Source organism: Drosophila willistoni (assembly GCF_018902025.1).
Source record: "Drosophila willistoni isolate 14030-0811.24 chromosome 2L unlocalized genomic scaffold, UCI_dwil_1.1 Seg168, whole genome shotgun sequence".
NCBI classification, from domain to species: Eukaryota; Metazoa; Arthropoda; class Insecta; order Diptera; family Drosophilidae; genus Drosophila; species Drosophila willistoni.
Window position 1 is genome coordinate 2,449,095 of NW_025814047.1, and position 9,352 is coordinate 2,458,446.

Here is a 9,352-nt window from a genome sequence, read left to right on the forward strand (position 1 = left end):
AAGTGCGAGTGAAAGGAATAGTATTCTGAGTGTATACTTCGGTAAGCTTCGGCTTCAAACGAGACCACCTTATGTTATTTCATCATGGTCGGGACTTTGCATCTCGCTTTATTCGTTTCGGAGCAATATTACCGAACCAAATATTTGAAAAACTGCTGCAATTGACTGTGCTCGTATATGTATGTATTATGATATGATATTTTGTAGGTCAATTTAAATTGAGAACCTACAGTCAGAAACATGTTATCTCGATATGTGACAAGTTGTCTGTTGGAAGCTTAAAATAAGCTTTTGCATATCTAAAGTTAAAATGGCAATAGGGAACATTAAGATAATTTGTAAGTGGAGAGCAGTTTCTTTTGTTTAAAAAAACTCGCGTTTAGCTCGTCCAGGAATTTACCCACAAGCAGTGTAAATACGATTCGTCGGTAATTTTTCTCCAGTTACAGGATAATTATCACGATGGCTTTGGCGCTTTACTGCCAAATTTCCAATTGGAATTACAAATTGGCCGAATAATAGAAAATTTTTTATGATGGATTTAACTCTTTCATCTGGAGTCTTCTTTACAACAGCTACATATGTAACTTTTGAACGCTTCACTCATTGCACAATATTTTCAAACCGTAAAAAAAAAAAGTGTACCCAATTGGTGTTGTATTGGCCATTTCAGCCTTGCAGGCATTAAAGCCACCAATTTTGTTTGTAGATTCCTCGACTACTGAACAACATCTGATATGTGTTTGGACTGGTTGTCCTGATAAAATGAGAAATTCTCTTTTATAGCCAGATCTTTATCACATTAGACAAGACTTTCTTTGGAAAACATATGTTTTCTTTCCATCGTAGCTTCTAATTTTGTTTGGAGCAATTCTACCCTTATTAGCCACTCTATGTTCACAAATTAGTCAGCGTATAATTTAGCGCCTACTTTTGTTGCATCCGTTTCGGCTCTGCAATGACTTATTTTTTTTTAACTCTCATATATAAGCTTGAAATTCTGTGCAGCAAAAAGCGCGCCCACCTAATTTGTCTTTGTTTGATGTTCTTAAAGATGTTCTATGGTTCTGTTCCAATTCTTGATACATCTTTGGCAAAATAAATTTAGGTGTTCTTAAGCTGGCTCCCCTATAAAATTAAGTTTTTAATGCCCCTCAGTAATTTCTTTACTACAATCGTATTAATTAAGAAACATTGGCTCGGTTTGTCAAATGATTTACCATTTCTTTGTGTTATAGCGATAGAGGGGAAAAGGAAAAATTGTTGATCGGAAATCTGATTGAAACTTATTTCGGTTTTCTATCAATGGCAAGATTGCGTGATGCAAAATTCGCATTTATATTACATTATTCACAACTTATCAAACTTTACAATCCTTTTACACCTTATATCTTATATAATAGAGCATTAGTGTAGTTCTTTTAACGCAATTCTTAGTTTGATGTCGCTCTTCATTATTTAGCACTACGGGGTCGCCACCGCTATGCTTTAAAATTTTTCCCTTATATCGTATCGTGCATTGTTTTCCATATTGTGTTTAGCATGTTTTCTTAAGTTTTCTCTGTCTATCACAACATCTCCTTCTTCATTAATTGGCAACAAACCAATAGGTCTAGCTTCTTTACCAATGAGCAATTATAATGGGCTAAAATTAGTGACTCGACTTGCCGTGCAATTCAATGCCAGTTGATCATCGGCCAACGCATCCTGCCACGATCTCTGATTGGTTTTTACAGCGGTCAACATATTTTTAAGCTCATCATCCTTTTAACTTGTTCATTTGCCCTACAGGCACCTGTAGCAATTAAGTGTAAATAAATCTTTTGAGACGAACAGATTTCCCGAAAACCTACACTCACAAAACATCGACATTGGTCAGCTATTATCCGAGTAGGCAACCCTAACAAGGATACGACTGATTTTAGGACCTTAATATAGCTTTCTGTATTTATATTCAGTATGAAAATAAATAAATTTCGTAAATGCATCTGTTAGAACAATTACATATTCCTTTAGATCATTTTTCCCACTCATTCTACCTGTTATGTCAATGCGTTCCATATGCCATGGTATCTTGGGAATATGATGCATCTCTGCCTGTATTTTCATATTCTCAAACCAGTAATAACTATAAAGCTTATCCAACGTCTTCTCCCAGCCTAGATGCATTATTGAAAGCTCTTGGTATTACCCGAAAGCATTTGGTTTTTCCGTTGCGTTGTATTTTCCTATGCAAAATTCCCTTCCGTAGTTCATATGTTTTCTGGCAGTTCATTAAATTTTCGGCCCAGGAGATAATGACGGAAGTGTTTAATTGCGTTAACAACTGCCAACGTCTCCAACTCGTAGGAGTGGTACTTCGATTCGGCAGGAGACGTGCATTTGCTGTAATACTCCACCATATTTGTTATCAATTCTATGCAGCAATATTGATCCATAGGCAACCAAACTAGCATCCGTGTGCAACTCTATTGCGTGTTTTGGATCAAATATAAATAAGACTGGAGCATCCGTCAAAACAGTTATTATCTTTGATCGGATTTGCTAGTGCCAGAGCAAATTAATAGAATTAACAGAAATACAACATAATTGGCTTTCAGGTTGACAAATTCAAATCCATGGGGCACCTTAAAGTTTGTGTTTTCGGAATGACAAAATGAATATTGGGGACCAGATCCCCAAACAAAATCCGTGTTTTTCTTTGCCGTAATGAGATACAAAAGCTTTAGGATCTCTGAAAATTTCGGTAGAAGCTATCGGAAATAAGAGGCCAAACCTATAAATTGTCTCAATTGAGTCACAGTTTGAGGAGGTAGTAGTCCCAACAACGCTTCAATTTTACGTCTGTTCGGTCTGATTTCTCCATTACTTATTTCATATCAGATACTCTACATTAGTTTTAGGAAAAGAACACTTTGTAACGTTAAATGAGAATCCCGCCTTACTCAAAATATCTAGGACTATCTGCAATCGATTTAAAGCGTTCTTCTTTGGTTTCGGCTATAATCAACACATCATCGATATACACGACTGCGTAGGTGTGTGCTAAACTCCCAATGCTTTTATTATCGCCCGCGGTTCGCTCTATAGAAAAATCATGTATCGGAATTTGATAGACGCCACTCGCCATATCCAGACATGAGAAATATTTAGACCCGCGAAGCCTAGCAATCTTGTCTGAGATAAGTGGTAACCGATACCTATCGGGGATTGTATTATCATTTAACATAAGATAGTCTACACAAAGTCGGTCAGTGCCATTTTTCCTTTTAATCAGCATCATAGGTCTGTCAAAATGTGAGCATTCTTTGATTCACATTTTGTATTCAAGGTTGTTTGTTTGTTTCCTAATAATTTTGACCTAACTTGTATATAAATATTTAATAATTTATAATGAATGTGGCGGAGGGCGGTGTGGTCCGAACGTGTTCAGCAACGTCAGTTGCAGGCGGTAATAACCCTGTAACGCTGGGATCCACAATCAAATTTAACGATTCGCTTCTGGCGGAGGCGGCTTCAACAATGTCAAGCGCAGCTTTTGAATGGGTGGCCTGAACTAGAGTCCGATCCTGGATTATTTACCCTGTTATTAGAGGATTTTGGCTGTCGTGATGTTCGGGTGGAAGAGGTCTACGATTTGCAAAAACCCATTGAAAGTCCATACGGTTTTATCTTCCTTTTTCGCTGGATCGAAGAGCGACGTGCCAAGCGAAAGATTGTTGAAACTACTGCTGAAATCTTTGTCGAAGGCGAGGAGGCAATATCCAGTATATTCTTTGCTCAGCAGGTTGTGCCCAACAGTTGCGCTATTATATGTTGAGTCGTCTTAAGGTCCACACCAAGGAGATGAGTCCAGAAAACAAAGGTCTTGCCATCGGCAATACCCATGACCTTGGGGTCAGACTCCACTTTATCTTTATGGAATTGGAAAGTTTAGATAAGAAAATGCACTACTGCAGGCCCATACAAATGAAAACTGTGTTAATTCGATATTTCTTGAACTAAATGTTATCTTATCACGACATCTGTCTATTCTTGCTTTGTTTACGTGCTTTCTTTATCGTATCTAAAGCTATTTTACCTTTTGCTAATGCCATGTTTCATATGTTTTTCACCGAATTTAATCATTGTCCAAGTCTGGATATATTTTAAATACACGTTACAACACCCAGTGTTTCCTCCAATAAAAAAATGAAAAGGGTTAAAAATAAAAGAGCACCTTGACATTTGTTGGGTATTAAAATTTTATAGATTTTGTGTATGTCAGCAAGCACGAAGAGGAAGGCGCTAATCAGCCGAATAAATTTCTAGAATTGGATTCATTAAATACATTTGGATTTGAGAAAGGTGGATAACAAGGAGGGAAAGCAGTTATTGTTTTATGTTGTGAAAGCTTTTTAAAAATATCAAAGAAGCTAACTTCGGCAATGCCGAAGTTTATATACCCTTGCAGTCCTTGGCAATAATATTTTTTAATATATAATATTTTTATAATATTTATATAATATTTTTTAATATTTTATAATATTTTTACATTTTGAAATTTCTTTTCCTGCAACCATCAATACATCAATATTCATCAATACATAAAGAAAACAATATTACTCTTTATTTAACTCGAATTTTTTTTTCTTCTTCCATCATTCCCTAAGCAAAGCACGTCACGCATACACATATAGCTTACGTAGCGTTGCGGCTGTGTGTGCATGCATGTGCTCTGTTGATTTGATGATGACGTAGTAGGCAGCAAGCAGCGCTGCCGGCAGCGCTTGAACCAATTTATATTGACTGTAACATGTGTTTTATTAATCCGATCAGATTCAAATTTGGGATCTGATGTTTTATATCCAATACTATCACATTATTAAATTTCATGGGGATACTCCAATTTTTATGAAAGTGTTTCCTCTAGAGCTATATGATATAGTGGTCCGATGCTGAAAATTTTTATACTTGATCTGCTCTAGATAATAAAAAGCACAGAAAAAATGTCAGCCCGATAGCTCTTAAGATGGCTGAGTAAAACGCATACGCACGGACGGGCAGACAGACATGGCTATATCGACTCAGCTTCTCATGCTGATCAAGAATATATATTTTTTATGGGGTCGGAAACATCTCCTTCTGTGCGTTACAAACATCTCACCAATTTTATAATACCCTCTGCAAGGGTATAAAAATACTTTACGGAAATAAAAACATGATCAGTCATAATAATAAAAACTAGAGTTAAAAGCATTAATTAGGCAACGTTCATGATTATATTTTACATTTCCTTTTTTAAAATAACATCAACAGTGTGACCAAGGTGCTAGGAATAAGGTCATATGCCATCACGCTCAATTACGGTATTTGTATGGTCCAAATTCAGCGCCCACCAACAATATTCGATCCGCCTTTTTTTTTGTTTAAGACTAAACACTACAAAATAATATTTGGTTTTTTCGGCCCGTGCAAATGAGGACACGCCTAATGCACACAGATATATTCCATTTATGCCAACTGGTTAAGATGCTGCAAAAAGTTCCCGAAGCGCAACGATGAAAGGTCCTTTAAAAATATTAACAGGTTTTGAAAAGAAACACCCTGTACTCACCAGGATACGAATTCATTTAACTGGTCAACAGAATCTTGTTGATAGATGTCTCCATTCCTAGTAACTCCTTAAACCCTGTAAATCATTTGGAATAAAAAACTGAATTGAATACAAAATTTAAAACTCCCAAATATTTATTTTCGAATCATTTATTCGGACAATAGTAACAATTTCGTAAAAGCATTTGTGTAAGGACTTTTTAGGGTGGAAGTTCTGTTTATGAAGCATACAAATTACAATGTTTTACTACTAAACTAAACGAGAGACACGACAAGGACAAAAGTGTCCCCCTTCAACATTTTTGTCCTTGTCGTGTATTAATAATTTAACAATTAAATTACATACATATATGCATTTTGTTTGCAATGAAATTCATTATTTGAATGTTTTGCATGATGGAGTAAGGGCAAACGGTCAAAATCAGCTGAGCATTCAAAATTTTCTTCATACAAGAGGATAATTTATGTTTCTGGGAATGCATCTTGAGGATGATCGTTTATGCAAGGTTCAACGAAGATTTTATTCTTTCTTCAGAAAATTTTTGACTCGTGGCTGCCATTTCCTATAGCATGCATAAAGAATATATTTTTATGAATAAGCGTACTTTGAGCTTTTTCTTTTAAATTATATTTTATACATAATTTATATTATATTAGCAAAAAACTATTAAAGACTACACCAACTTCTGAAAAGTTCGCCAGATATATAACTGAATTTGAAGAATCCGTTAAATATTTAAACGTAAAAGCGATAATTTGTGAATTCAACAGGCCATCACCACCATCAGTTACAGTGGAAAGTTTTTATTCTATGCCTGAATAGTCCACCAGAAGACATGGAAGACATGGAAGAAGACATTTTAGGTCAAAATAAAAACCATCGCGACTGGTCAGTCTCAGTCCCAGTTGATTTCAATCCCAAGTAATCTGTAGTCCTTGTAGACTCAGCAGCCAGCACCATTTTTTATTTAGCACTCCCTCCTTCTCTTTTTCCAATCTTTGTTGCTTAGCTCTTTAACACCCCAATGAACACATCACCTTTCTCAGGGGCATTTGAATGCGCTTACAATTCATCAAAAAGGATTCCAGGGTCAATGGTAAAATACTCCACGATCTTGTCCTTCTTAATGTGCCAACAAGTGCGAAACATCAAACCATTTGGTGACACAACAAAAGTTTCCCCAAATTTCCTTATTCAGTTAAGAGGAACAGATCAGATCGCTTATGATAAATTTTTAATAGATGAGGATCAAAAATACAAAAGACCAAGGAAACGTAGATTGCAGCAGTGCTAGTTTATCGAAGATCACGCAATCTCCAGTCACTCACTTGCGTTCTTTCCTTTTCTTGTGAGCCGAAAAAACGTTTCTCGTCGTCTTTAACTCACTGCTCAGAGTCTAACTCCGATTCGTCACACTCTGAGCAGAGAATAATGAAAAAAGTGCAAAAGATTCTGAAAAAAAAATAAGAAAGAAGAGGCACGTTAAAAAAAGGCAGTACGTTTACGAATGAAAATGTTGCCCCTCCTCCGGTCCTGGAGCAGCAACCCAGTCCCTCGCATTATAGTAGTATTTCATTTTATTTTATTGAATCTTTGTAAGTAGAAAAGACCCTAGAAGGGTACCCTTGATAAAAGGGTTAATACTTGTGGCCAAATTAATTTAAAAAATTTGAATTAAAATATATTTATCATTTGTCATATATGTCATTAAATATTTTTTTAATTCGGTCCTTAATATGCAACGAAAAGGTAACAGTGACTTTGCTGGAAGCAAATCAAAGACAATCGAAAACAAGCGCCTCGACATCTGAAAAACTCCAAGGAGTTACTTTCTTAATGTAAAATGTATGCCAACAAATGCAAATTTCTGGATACTATGTGAAAAAATAGTATTTTTAGTCTCGAAAAATTATAGTTTAGACAAACCTGATGAATATTATTATTAAGCTGCTAGCTTAATAATATGTATGTCCATAAATATGTCTATGTGTCCAAAAATTGTCACAAAGAGTCCTTGATGGGAAATGTTTATGTTTTTCAAAAGACTCCAATGTGTTTTATAACACGTTATGTTAAGTTGTTTGATAGGATTCATACATACATTTCTCAGCAGCACAATGCTGTCAACCACACAAGATTATTTTAAAGTCCGGGCCTTAATCCGATAGAAAATATTTGGGGCGTATTTACTCAACAGGTTTATTTGATAGTTTGGTAACTTAACAAATTAGTATTTAAGCAATTCATGGGTGTCAATTTACAAGTTATTACAAGACCTAATCCCTTCCGGCCCCGAAATTAGAAAAAACAACATTTGACGCTTGATTCAATTCAGAATAGCGAAAAAATTGAAATATTTACTTGGACATTAATTTAAGTTTAAGTTTTAGTTTAATTAACAGATACGCAGCAAAAAATAAAAGTCATAAAAAAATAAATTCAAAGATAAAGCGGTCACAAACTATTAATTTATCATGTTTAGTGGGCATGATAAAAATTGATACATACAATTGAAAAAACACCTCATATCGCGAATGCATTCTGGAAGAACCTTGTTTGCGAACCCCGGACATTCCGCTGAAATGTACATTTGAGTAGGATAATTACCCCAAACATACTAGCAAGTTGTCAAAAATTTAATTTTAAATATATATTTAATGTGTCTTATTAAGATTTTTGTACATAATTATTCCCAGTATTGCCTAATTTAGCAGCTTGAAAGACAGAATACATGTAGCTAGCTTTAAGCTAAAGAAAGAAATGTCGAGGCATCGTAAGAAGTTCAAGCAGGCAGTTCAAGAAAGATGGTCAACATAATAGAGATGGAAAATAAAAATCTTTAATCGAATTATATGATTAATCGACAGTGCGGCATTTGTAATCGATTAATCAAATCGTATTACATGTGCCATTCACACCGAAAATGAAAACAATGAATGGCAAATAAATAAACAGAAAGAAACAAAATTTGAATACATTTTGCAACGGAACAGAAATTTCTGCCCGATCTGGCTAGAATACTTATTGCAGAGTTATAATTTGTCAAAGATCGATTTCGTATGCATTCGTTTTACGTACAATATGAAAAAATTATCTGAATTGTTTTCATATTTATTTTCACTTAAACTTATACACAATAAATATAATTCATACATACATTCTATCATATATGTATGTTTAGGTGTAATTCAGTTTGGACTCTACTGCAAGGATCCTTATAATAGGATCCAGAGTAATATACGAAATACAACATATGAAAATATTTATAATTTTTTAGAAACTTGAACAAAAGCATATTCAACGTTTTCCATCAATGCATACACAATTACGTATACATATATATAAACATATGCATATGTATGTGTCCATGTCCACACACGCGAATACTTGAAAGTACCAATACTCGAAGAAAGTACCGTATCCTTTTGTTTCGTTTGTCGCTCTCCTTTGTTTTTTTGAGTTTGCTTTGTTTTCGCTTTTGATTCTTCGGCCTAATGCGTTCAGTAAAGTCGGGACCATGATGAAATAACATAAGGTGGTCCCGCAAGAGACATACATACACCTAACGTATGCGTGCAATAAGTGCGAGTGAAAGGAATAGTATTCTGAGTGTATACTTCGGTAAGCTTCGGCTTCAAACGAGACCACCTTATGTTATTTCATCATGGTCGGGACTTTGCATCTCGCTTTATTCGTTTCGGAGCAATATTACCGAACCAAATATTTGAAAAACTGCTGCAATTGACTGTGCTCGTA